The sequence below is a fragment of the Calliopsis andreniformis genome, unplaced genomic scaffold (genome assembly GCF_051401765.1).
Source record: "Calliopsis andreniformis isolate RMS-2024a unplaced genomic scaffold, iyCalAndr_principal scaffold0007, whole genome shotgun sequence".
Taxonomy (NCBI): Eukaryota; Metazoa; Arthropoda; class Insecta; order Hymenoptera; family Andrenidae; genus Calliopsis; species Calliopsis andreniformis.
In genome coordinates this window covers 1,674,155-1,686,971 of record NW_027480425.1, presented here as the reverse complement: position 1 = coordinate 1,686,971, position 12,817 = coordinate 1,674,155, and positions in this window count along the sequence as shown.

The window sequence follows — 12,817 nt, the reverse complement described above, 5'->3', positions numbered from 1 at the left end:
CCTAGCGTGAAACCTAGGTTACCCGGAACGTAGAAATGACCAGTACTTTCATACTGTTTGCAGTTATTCCTGTTATACGATGGAAAAACTTTTGCATCTTTATTTATTTTATGCTTCTGGCGTTCACTTCTAAGGCCCTAGCTATTCGGTTTGGTGGAGCAACGCCCTAGAGTAGAACCTAGGTTGCCCGGTACGTAGAAATGACCATTACTTTCACACTGTTTGCAAATATACATTATATATGATGGAAAATCTGTTGTATTTGTGTTGTATTTTGTGCTTCTGGCGTTGACTTCTTAGGCCCTAACTATTTGATCTTGTGGAGCATCTCCCTAGAGTGAAGCCTAGGTTGCCCAAAACGTAGAAATGACCATAACTTCCACACTGTTTGCAGTTATTCCTGTTATACGATGGAAAAACTGTTGTATTTTTATTGTATTCTATGCTTCTGGCGTTTAATTCTAAGTCACTAGCTATTTGATCTGGTGGAGCAACGACCTAGAGTGAAGCCTAGGTTGCCCGGAACGTAGAAATGACCATTACTTTCACACTGGTTGCTATTATTCGTTTTATACAATGGAAAGACTGTTATATTTATATTGTATTTTATGCTTCTGGCGTTGACTTCTTTGGCCCTAACTGTTCGATATAGTGGAACAACGCCCTAGAGTGAAGCCTAGGTTGCCCGGAACGAAGAAATGACCATCACTTTCAAACTGGTTGAAATTATTCCTGTTATATGATGGAAAAACTGTTGTATGTTTATTGCATTTTATGCTTCGGGCATTGACTTCTAAGGTCCTAGCTATTCAATCTGTTGGAGCAACGACCTAGGGTGAAGCCTAGGTTGCCCGGAAAGTAGAAATGACCACAACTTTCACACTGGTTGCAATTATTCGTTTTATACGATTGCAAAGCTGTTGCAACTTTATTGTATTTTATTCCTCTGGCGTTGACTTCTAAGGCCGTAGCTATTAGATGTGGTGGAGCAACGCCCTAGAGTGATGCCTAGGTTGCCCGGAACGTAGAAATGACCATTACTTTCACAATGTTTGCAATTATTCGTTTTATACGATGAAAAAACTGTTGTATTTATATTGTATTTTATGCTTCTTGCGTTCACCTCTTAGGCCCTAACTATTCGATCTGGTGGAACAACGCCCTAGGGTGAAGCCTAGGGTGCCCGGAACGTAGAAATGACCATAACTTTCACACTGGTTGCAATTATTCATTTTATACGATGGAAAAACTGTTGTACTTATTTTGTATTTTGTTCTTATGGCGTTGAATTCTAAGTCCCTAGCTATTCGATCTGGTGGAGCAACGCCCTAGCGTGAAACCTAGGTTAGCCGGAACGTAGAAATGACCAGTACTTTCATACTGTTTGCAGTTATTCCTGTTATACGATGGAAAAACTTTTGCATCTTTATTTATTTTATGCTTCTGGCGTTGACTTCTAAGGCCCTAGCTATTCGGTTTGGTGGAGCAACGCCCTAGAGTAGAACCTAGGTTGCCCGGTACGTGGAAATGACCATTACTTTCACACTGTTTGCAAATATACATTATATATGATGGAAAATCTGTTGTATTTGTGTTGTATTTTGTGCTTCTGGCGTTGACTTCTTAGGCCCTAACTATTTGATCTTGTGGAGCATCTCCCTAGAGTGAAGCCTAGGTTGCCCGAAACGTAGAATTGACCATAACTTTCACACTGGTAGCAATTACTAGTTTTATACGATGGAAAAACTGTTTTATTTATTTTGTATTTTATGCTTCAGGCGTTGAGTTCTAAGGCCCTAACTATTCGATCTGGTGGAGCAACTCTCTAGAGTGAAGCCTAGGTTGCCCGGAACGTAGAAATGACCATAACTTTCACACAGGTTGCTATCATCCGTTTTATACGATGGAAAAACTGTTATATTTATATTGTATTTTATGCTTCTGGCGTTGACTTCTTAGGGCCTAACTTTTCGATCTGGTGGAACAACGCCCTAGAGTGAAGCCTAGGTTACCCGGAACGTAGAAATGGCCATCACTTTCAAACTGTTTGCAGTTATTCCTGTTATATGATGGAAAAACTGTTGTGCTTTTATTGCATTTTATGCTTCGGTCATTGACTTTTAAGGACCTAACTATTCAATCTGTTGGAGCAACGCTCTAGAGTGAATCCTAGGTTGCCCGGAACGTAGAAATGACCATTACATTCACACTGTTTGCTATTATTCCTGTTATACGATGGAAAAACTGTTGTATTTTTATTGTATTCTATGCTTCTGGCGTTTAATTCTAAGTCACTAGCTATTCGATCTGGTGGAGCAACGCCCTAGAGTGACGCCTAGGTTGCTCGGAACGTAGAAATGACCATTACTTTCACACTGGTTGCTATCATTCGTTTTATACGATGGAAAAACTGTTTTATTTATTTTGTATTTTATGCTTCAGGCGTTGACTTCTAAGTCCCTAGCTATTCGACCTGGTGGAGCAACGCCCTAGAGTGATACCTAGGTTACCCGGAACATAGAAATGACCAGTACTTTCACACTGTTTGCAGTTATTCCTGTTATACGATGGAAAAACTGTTGTATTTTTATTGTATTCTATGCTTCTGGCGTTTAATTCTAAGTCACTAGCTATTTGATCTGGTGGAGCAACGACCTAGAGTGAAGCCTAGGTTGCCCGGAACGTAGAAATGACCATTACTTTCACACTGGTTGCTATTATTCGTTTTATACAATGGAAAGACTGTTATATTTATATTGTATTTTATGCTTCTGGCGTTGACTTCTTTGGCCCTAACTGTTCGATATAGTGGAACAACGCCCTAGAGTGAAGCCTAGGTTGCCCGGAACGAAGAAATGACCATCACTTTCAAACTGGTTGAAATTATTCCTGTTATATGATGGAAAAACTGTTGTATGTTTATTGCATTTTATGCTTCGGGCATTGACTTCTAAGGTCCTAGCTATTCAATCTGTTGGAGCAACGACCTAGGGTGAAGCCTAGGTTGCCCGGAAAGTAGAAATGACCACAACTTTCACACTGGTTGCAATTATTCGTTTTATACGATTGCAAAGCTGTTGCAACTTTATTGTATTTTATTCCTCTGGCGTTGACTTCTAAGGCCGTTGCTATTAGATGTGGTGGAGCAACGCCCTAGAGTGATGCCTAGGTTGCCCGGAACGTAGAAATGACCATTACTTTCACAATGTTTGCAATTATTCATTTCATACAATGGAAAAACTGTTATATTTATATTGTATTTCATACTTCGGGCGTTGACTTCTAAGGCCCTAACTATGCAATCTGTTGGATCAACGCCCTAGAGTGAAGCCTAGGTTGCTCGGAATGTAGAAATGACCATTACTTTCACAATGTTTGCAATTATCCGTTTTATACGATGGAAAAACCTTTGCATCTTTATTTATTTTATGCTTCTGGCGTTCACTTCTAAGGCCCTAGCTATTCGGTTTGGTGGAGCAACGCCCTAGAGTAGAACCTAGGTTGCCCGGTACGTAGAAATGACCATTACTTTCACACTGTTTGCAAATATACATTATATATGATGGAAAATCTGTTGTATTTGTGTTGTATTTTGTGCTTCTGGCGTTGACTTCTTAGGCCCTAACTATTTGATATTGTGGAGCATCTCCCTAGAGTGAAGCCTAGGTTGCCCAAACGTAGAAATGACCATAACTTCCACACTGGTTGCAATTATTCGCTTTATACGATGGAAAAGCTGTTGTATTTATATCGTATTTTATGCTTCTGGCGTTGACTTCTTAGGCCCTAACTGTTCCATCTGGTGGAACAACGCCCTAGGGTAAAGCCCAGGTTGCGCGGACCGTAGAAATGACCATAACTTTCACACTGGTAGCAATTATTAGTTTTATACGATGGAAAAACTATTGTACTTATTTTGTATTTCATTCTTATGGCGTCGAATTCTAAGTCACTAGCTATTCGATCCGGTGGAGCAACGCCCTAGCGTGAAACCTGGGTTACCCGGAACGTAGAAATGACCAGTACTTTCATACTGTTTGCAGTTATTCCTGTTATACGATGGAAAAACTTTTGCATCTTTATCTATTTTATGCTTCTGGCGTTGACTTCTAAGGCCCTAGCTATTCGGTTTGGTGGAGCAACGCCCTAGAGTAGAACCTAGGTTGCCCGGTACGTGGAAATGACCATTACTTTCACACTGTTTGCAAATATACATTATATATGATGGAAAATCTGTTGTATTTGTGTTGTATTTTGTGCTTCTGGCGTTGACTTCTTAGGCCCTAACTATTTGATCTTGTGGAGCATCTCCCTAGAGTGAAGCCTAGGTTGCCCGAAACGTAGAATTGACCATAACTTTCACACTGGTAGCAATTACTAGTTTTATACGATGGAAAAACTGTTCTATTTATTTTGTATTTTATGCTTCAGGCGTTGAGTTCTAAGGCCCTAACTATTCGATCTGGTGGAGCAACTCCCTAGAGTGAAGCCTAGGTTGCCCGGAACGTAGAAATGACCATAACTTTCACACAGGTTGCTATCATCCGTTTTATACGATGGAAAAACTGTTATATTTATATTGTATTTTATGCTTCTGGCGTTCACTTCTTAGGCCCAAACTATTCGATCTGGTGGAACAACGCCCTAGGGTGAAGCCTAGGTTGCCCGGAACGTAGAAATGACCATAACTTTCACACTGTTTGCAATGATTCATTTTATACGATGGAAAAACTGTTGTACTTATCTTGTATTTTATTCTTATGGCGTTGAATTCTAAGTCCCTAGCTATTCGATCTGGTGGAGCAACGCCCTAGCGTGAAACCTAGGTTATCCGGAACGTAGAAATGAGCAGTACATTCACACTGGTTGCTATTATTCGTTTTATACAATGGAAAAACTGTTATATTTATATTGTATTTTATGCTTCTGGCGTTGTCTTCTTTGGCCCTAACTGTTCGATATAGTGGAACAACGCCCTAGAGTGAAGCCTAGGTTGCCCGGAACGAAGAAATGACCATCACCTTCAAACTGGTTGCAATTATTCCTGTTATACGATGGAAAAACTGTTGCATCTTTATTGTATTTTATGCTTCAGGCATTGACTTCTAGGGCCCTAACTATTCAATCAGTTGGAGCAACGCCCTAGGGTGAATCCTAGGTTGCCCGGAAAGTAGAAATGAACATAACTTTCACACTGATTGCTATTATTCGTTTTATACAATGGAAAAACCGTTCCATTTATTTTGTATTTTATGCTTCGGGCGTTGACTTCTAAGTCTCTAACTGTTGAATCTGGTGGAGCAACGGCCTAGAGTGAAGCCTAGGTTGCCCGGAATGCAGAAATGACCATAACATTCGCACTGGTTGCAAATATTCCTGTTCTACGATGGACAAACTGTTGTACTTATATCGTATTTTATGCTTCTGGCGTTGACTTCTAAGGACCTAACTATTCGATCTGGTGGAGCAACGCTCTAGTGTGAAGTCTAGGTTGCTCGGAATGTAGGAATGACCATAAATTTCACACTGGTTGTTATTATTCGTTTTATACGATGGAGATACTGTTATATTTATATTGTATTTTATTCTTATGGCGTTGCATTCTAAGTCCCTAGCTATTCGATCTGGTGGAGCAACGCCCGAGAGTGATACCTAGGTTACCCGGAACGTAGAAATGACCAGTACTTTCACACTGTTTGCAGTTATTCCTGTTATTCGATGGAAAAACTGTTGCATCTTTATTGTATTTTATGCTTCTGGCGTTGACTTCTAAGGCCCTAACTACTCGATCAGGTGGAGCAACGCCCTAGAGTGAAGCCTACGTTCCTCGGAATGTAGAAATGACCATAACTTTCACACTGGTTGCAATTATTCATTTTATACGATGGAAAAACTGTTGTACTTATTTTGTATTTTATTCTTATGGCGTTGAATTCTAAGTCCCTAGCTATTCGATCTGGTGGAGCAACGCCCTAGAGTGAAACCTAGGTTACCCGGAACGTAGAAATGACCAGTACTTTCATACTGGTTGCTATTATTCGTTTTATACAATGGAAAAACTGTTATATTTATATTGTATTTTATGCTTCTGGCGTTGACTTCTTTGGCCCTAACTGTTCGATATAGTGGAACAACGCCCTAGAGTGAAGCCTAGGTTTCCAGGAACGAAGAAATGACCATCACTTTCAAACTGGTTGAAATTATTCCTGTTATATGATGGAAAAACTGTTGTATTTTTATTGCATTTTATGCTTCGGGCATTGACTTCTAAGGTCCTAACTATTCAATCTGTTGGAGCAACGACCTAGGGTGAAGCCTAGGTTGCCCGAAAAGTAGAAATGACCACAACTTTCACACTGGTTGCAATTATTCGTTTTATACGATTGCAAAGCTGTTGCAACTTTATTGTATTTTATTCCTCTGGCGTTGACTTCTAAGGCCGTAGCTATTAGATGTGGTGGAGCAACGCCCTAGAGTGATGCCTAGGTTGCCCAGAACGTAGAAATGACCATTACTTTCACAATGTTTGCAAATATTCATTTTATACGATGGAAAAACTGTTGTATTCATATTGTATTTTATGCCTCTGGCGTTGACTTCTAAGGTACTAACTATTCGATCTGGTGGAGCGACGCCCTAGAGTGAAGCCTAGGTTGCCCGGAACGAAGAAAGGACCATCACTTTCCAACTGGTTGCAATTATTCGTTTTATACGATGGTAAAGCTGTTGTATTTATATCGTATTTTATGCTTCTGGCGTTGACTTCTTAGGACATAACTATTCAATCTGGTGTGCATCGCCCTGGATTGAAACCTAGGTTGCCCGGAACGTAGAAATGACCATTACTTTCACACTGGTTGCAATTATTCCTGTTATACGATGGAAAAACTGTTGTATTTTAATTGTATTTTATGCTTTTAGCGATGAATTATAAGTCCCTAGCTATTCGATCTGGTGGAGCAACGCCCTAGAGTGACGCCTAGGTTGCTCGGAACGTAGAAATGACCGTTACTTTCACACTGGTAGCAATTATTCGTTTTATACGATGGAAAAACTGTTCTATTTATTTTGCATTTTATGCTTCCGGCATTGACTTCTAAGGCCCTAACTATTCAATCTGTTGGAGCAACGCCCTAGGGTGAAGTCTAGGTTGCCCGGAAAGTAGAAATGACCACATCTTCAATACTGGTTGCAATTATTCGTTTTATACGATGAAAAAACTGTTGTATTTATATTGTATTTTATGCTTCTTGCGTTCACCTCTTAGGCCCTAACTATTCGATCTGGTGGAACAACGCCCTAGGGTGAAGCCTAGGTTGCCCGGAACGTAGAAATGACCATAACTTTCACACTGGTTGCAATTATTCATTTTATACGATGGAAAAACTGTTGTACTTATTTTGTATTTTGTTCTTATGGCGTTGAATTCTAAGTCCCTAGCTATTCGATCTGGTGGAGCAACGCCCTAGCGTGAAACCTAGGTTAGCCGGAACGTAGAAATGACCAGTACTTTCATACTGTTTGCAGTTATTCCTGTTATACGATGGAAAAACTTTTGCATCTTTATTTATTTTATGCTTCTGGCGTTGACTTCTAAGGCCCTAGCTATTCGGTTTGGTGGAGCAACGCCCTAGAGTAGAACCTAGGTTGCCCGGTACGTGGAAATGACCATTACTTTCACACTGTTTGCAAATATACATTATATATGATGGAAAATCTGTTGTATTTGTGTTGTATTTTGTGCTTCTGGCGTTGACTTCTTAGGCCCTAACTATTTGATCTTGTGGAGCATCTCCCTAGAGTGAAGCCTAGGTTGCCCGAAACGTAGAATTGACCATAACTTTCACACTGGTAGCAATTACTAGTTTTATACGATGGAAAAACTGTTTTATTTATTTTGTATTTTATGCTTCAGGCGTTGAGTTCTAAGGCCCTAACTATTCGATCTGGTGGAGCAACTCTCTAGAGTGAAGCCTAGGTTGCCCGGAACGTAGAAATGACCATAACTTTCACACAGGTTGCTATCATCCGTTTTATACGATGGAAAAACTGTTATATTTATATTGTATTTTATGCTTCTGGCGTTGACTTCTTAGGGCCTAACTTTTCGATCTGGTGGAACAACGCCCTAGAGTGAAGCCTAGGTTACCCGGAACGTAGAAATGGCCATCACTTTCAATCTGTTTGCAGTTATTCCTGTTATATGATGGAAAAACTGTTGTGCTTTTATTGCATTTTATGCTTCGGTCATTGACTTTTAAGGACCTAACTATTCAATCTGTTGGAGCAACGCTCTAGAGTGAATCCTAGGTTGCCCGGAACGTAGAAATGACCATTACATTCACACTGTTTGCTATTATTCCTGTTATACGATGGAAAAACTGTTGTATTTTTATTGTATTCTATGCTTCTGGCGTTTAATTCTAAGTCACTAGCTATTTGATCTGGTGGAGCAACGACCTAGAGTGAAGCCTAGGTTGCCCGGAACGTAGAAATGACCATTACTTTCACACTGTTTGCTATTATTCATTCTGTACGATCGAAAAGCTGTTGTATTTATATTGTATTTTATGCCTCTGGCGTTGACTTCTAAGGCCGTAGCTATTAGATGTGGTGGAGCAACGCCCTAGAGTGACGCCTAGGTTGCCCGGAACGTAGAAATGACCATTACTTTCACAATGTTTGCAACTACTCATTTTATACGATGGAATAACTGTTGTACTTATGTTGTGTTTTATCGTTCTGGCGTTGAATTCTAAGTCCCTAGCTATTCGATCTGGTGGAGCAACGCCCTAGAGTGACGCCTAGGTTGCTCGGAACGTAGAAATGACCATTACTTACACACTGGTTGCAGGTATTCCTGTTATACGATGGAAAAGCTGTTGTATTTTAATTGCATTTTATACTTTTAGCGATGAATTATAAGTCCCTAGCTATTCGATCTGGAGGAGCAACGCCCTAGAGTGACGCCTAGGTTGCTCGGAACGTAGAAATGACCATTACTTTCACACTGGTTGCAATTATTCGTTTTATACGATGGTAAAGCTGTTGTATTTATTTTGCATTTTATGCTTCCGGCATTGACTTCTAAGGCCCTAACTATTCAATCTGTTGGAGCAACGCCCTAGGGTGAAGTCTAGGTTGCCCGGAAAGTAGAAATCACCATTACTTTCACACTGGTTGCAATTATTCCTGTTATACGATGGAAAAACTGTTGTATTTTAATTGTATTTTATGCTTTTAGCGATGAATTGTAAGTCCCTCGCTATTCGATCTGGTGGAGCAACGCCCTAGAGTGACGCCTAGGTTGCTCGGAACGTAGAAATGACCATTACTTCCACACTGGTAGCAATTATTCGTTTTATACGATTGAAAAGCTGTTGTATTTACATCGTATTTTATTCTTATGGCGTTGAATTCTAAGTCCCTAGCTATTCGATCTGGTGGAGCAACGCCCGAGAGTGATACCTAGGTTACCCGGAAGGTAGAAATGACCAGTACTTTCACACTGTTTTCAGTTGTTCCTGTTATACGATGGAAAAACTGTTGCATCTTTATTGTATTTCATGTTTCTGGCGTTGACTTCTAAGGCCCTAACTACTCGATCAGGTGGAGCAACGCGCTAGAGTGAAACCTAGGTTACCCGCAACGTAGAAATGACCAGTACTTTCATACTGTTTGCAGTTATTCCTGTTATACGATGGAAAAACTTTTGCATCTTTATTGTATTTTATGCTTCTGGCGTTGATTTCTAAGGCCCTAGCTATTCGATTTGGTGGAGCAACGCCCTAGAGTGGAACCTAGGTTGCTCTGTACGTAGAAATGACCATTACTTTCACACTGTTTGCAAATATACATTATATATGATGGAAAATCTGTTGTATTTATGTTGTATTTTATGCTTCTGGCGTTGACTTCTTAGGGCCTAACTGTTCGATCTGGTGGAACAACGCCCTAGAGTGAAGCCTAGGTTACCCGGAACGAAGAAATGGCCATCACTTTCAAACTGTTTGCAATTATTCCCGTTATATGATGGAAAAACTGTTGTATTTTTATTGCATTTTATGCTTCGGGCATTGATTTGAAAGGCCAAAACTATTCAATCTGTTGGAGCAACGCCCTAGAGTGAATCCTAGGTTGCCCGGAACGTAGAAATGACCATTACATTCACAATGGTTGCAATTATTCCTGTTATACGAAGGAAAAACTGTTGTATTTTTATTGTATTCTATGCTTCTGGCGTTTAATTCTAATTCGCGAGCTATTTGATCTGGTGGAGCAACGACCTAGAGTGAAGCCTAGGTTGCCCGGAACGTAGAAATGACCATTACTTTCACACTGTTTGCTATTATTCATTTTGTACGATGGAAAAGCTGTTGTACTTATTTTGTATTTTATTCTTATGGCGTTGAATTCTAAGTCCCTAGCTATTCGATCTGGTGGAGCAACACGCTAGAGTGAAACCTAGGTTACCCGTAACGGAGAAATGACCAGTACTTTCATACTGTTTGCAGTTATTCCTGTTACACGATGGAAAAACTTTTGCATCTTTATTGTATTTTATGCCTCGGGCATTGATTTGAGAGGCCCTAACTATTCAATCTGTTGGAGCAACGCCCTAGAGTGAATCCTAGGTTGCCCGGAACGAAGAAATGACCATTACATTCACACTGGTTGCAATTATTCCTGTTATACGATGGAAAAACTGTTGTATTTTTATTGTATTCTATGCTTCTGGCGTTTAATTCTAATTCGCTAGCTATTTGATCTGGTGGAGCAACGACCTAGAGTGAAGCCTAGGTTGCCCGGAACGTAGAAATGACCATTACTTACACACTGTTTGCTATTATTCGTTTTATACGATGGAAAAACTGTTTTATTTATTTTGTATTTTATGCTTCGGGCATTGACTTTTAAGGCCCTAACTATTCAATCTGTTGGAGCAACGCCCTAGAGTGAATCCTAGGTTGCCGGGAACGTAGAAATGACCATAACATTCGCACTGTTTGCTATTATTCCTGTTATACGAGGGAAAAACTGCTGTATTTTTATTGTATTCTATGCTTCTGGCGTTTAATTCTAAGTCGCTAGCTATTTGATCTGGTGGAGCAACGACCTAGAGTGAAGCCTAGGTTGCCCGGAACGTAGAAATGACCATTACTTTCACACTGTTTGCTATTATTCATTTTGTACGATGAAAAGCTGTTGTATTTATATTGTATTTTATGCCTCTGGTGTTGACTTCTAAGGCCGTAGCTATTAGATGTGGTGGAGCAACGCCCTAGAGTGACGCCTAGGTTGCCCGGAACGTAGAAATGACCATTACTTTCACAACGCTTGCAACTACTCATTTTATACGATGGAATAACTGTTGTACTTATGTTGTGTTTTATCGTTCTGGCGTTGAATTCTAAGTCCCTAGCTACTCGATCTGGTAGAGCAACGCCCTAGAGTGAAACCTAGGTTATCCGGAACGTAGAAATCGCCAGTACATTCATACTGGTTGCAACTATTCGTTTTATACGATGAAAAAACTGTTGTATTTATATTGTATTTTATGCATCTGCGGTTCACTTCTTAGGCCCTAACTATTCGATCTGGTGGAACAACGCCCTAGGGTGAAGCCTAGGTTGCGCGGAACGTGGAAATGACCATAACTTTTACACTGGTAGCAATTATTCGTTTTATACAATGGAAAAACCGTTCTATTTATTTTGCATTTTATGCTTCGGGCGTTGACGTCTAAGGCCCTAACTGATTGATCTGGTGGAGCAACGCCCTAGAGTGAAGCCTAGATTGCCCGGAACGTTGAAATGACCGTAACTTTCACACTGGTTGTTATTATTCGTTTTATACGATGGAAATACTGTTATATTTATATTGTATTTTATTCTTATGGCGTTGAATTCTAAGTCCCTAGCTATTCGATCTGGTGGAGCAACGCCCGAGAGTGACACCTAGGTTACCCGGAACGTAGAAATGACCAGTACTTTCACACTGCTTGCAGGTATTCCTGTTATACGATGGAAAAACTGTTGCATCTTTATTGTATTTTATGCTTCTGGCGTTGACTTCTAAGGCCCTAACTACTCGATCAGGTGGAGCAACGCCCTAGAGTGAAGCCTACGTTCCTCGGAATGTAGAAATTACCATAACTTTCACACTGGTTGCAATTATTCATTTTATACGATGGAAAAACTGTTGTACTTATTTTGTATTTTATTCTTATGGCGTTGAATTCTAAGTCCCTAGCTATTCGATCTGGTGGAGCAACGCCCTAGAGTGAAACCTAGGTTACCCGGAACGTTGAAATGACCAGTACTTTCATACTGTTTGCAGTTATTCCTGTTACACGATGGAAAAACTTTTGCATCTTTATTGTATTTTATGCTTCTGGCGTTGACTTCTAAGGCCCTAGCTATTCGATTTGGTGGAGCAACGCCCTAGAGTGGAACCTAGGTTGCTCTGTACGTAGAAATGACCATTACTTTCACACTGTTTGCAAATATACATTATATAGGATGGAAAATCTGTTGTATTTATGTTGTATTTTATGCTTCTGTCGTTGACTTCCTAGGCCCTAACTATTTGATCTTGTGGTGCACCGCGCTAGAGTGAAGCCTAGGTGGCCCGAAACGTAGAAATGACCATAACTTCCACACTGGTTGCAATTATTCGCTTTATACGATGGAAAAACTGTTTTATTTATTTTGTATTTTATGCTACGGGCGTTGACTTCCAAGGCCGTAACTATTCGATCTGGTGGAGCAACGCCCTAGAGTGAAGCCCAGGTTGCCCGGAAAGTAGAAACGAACAT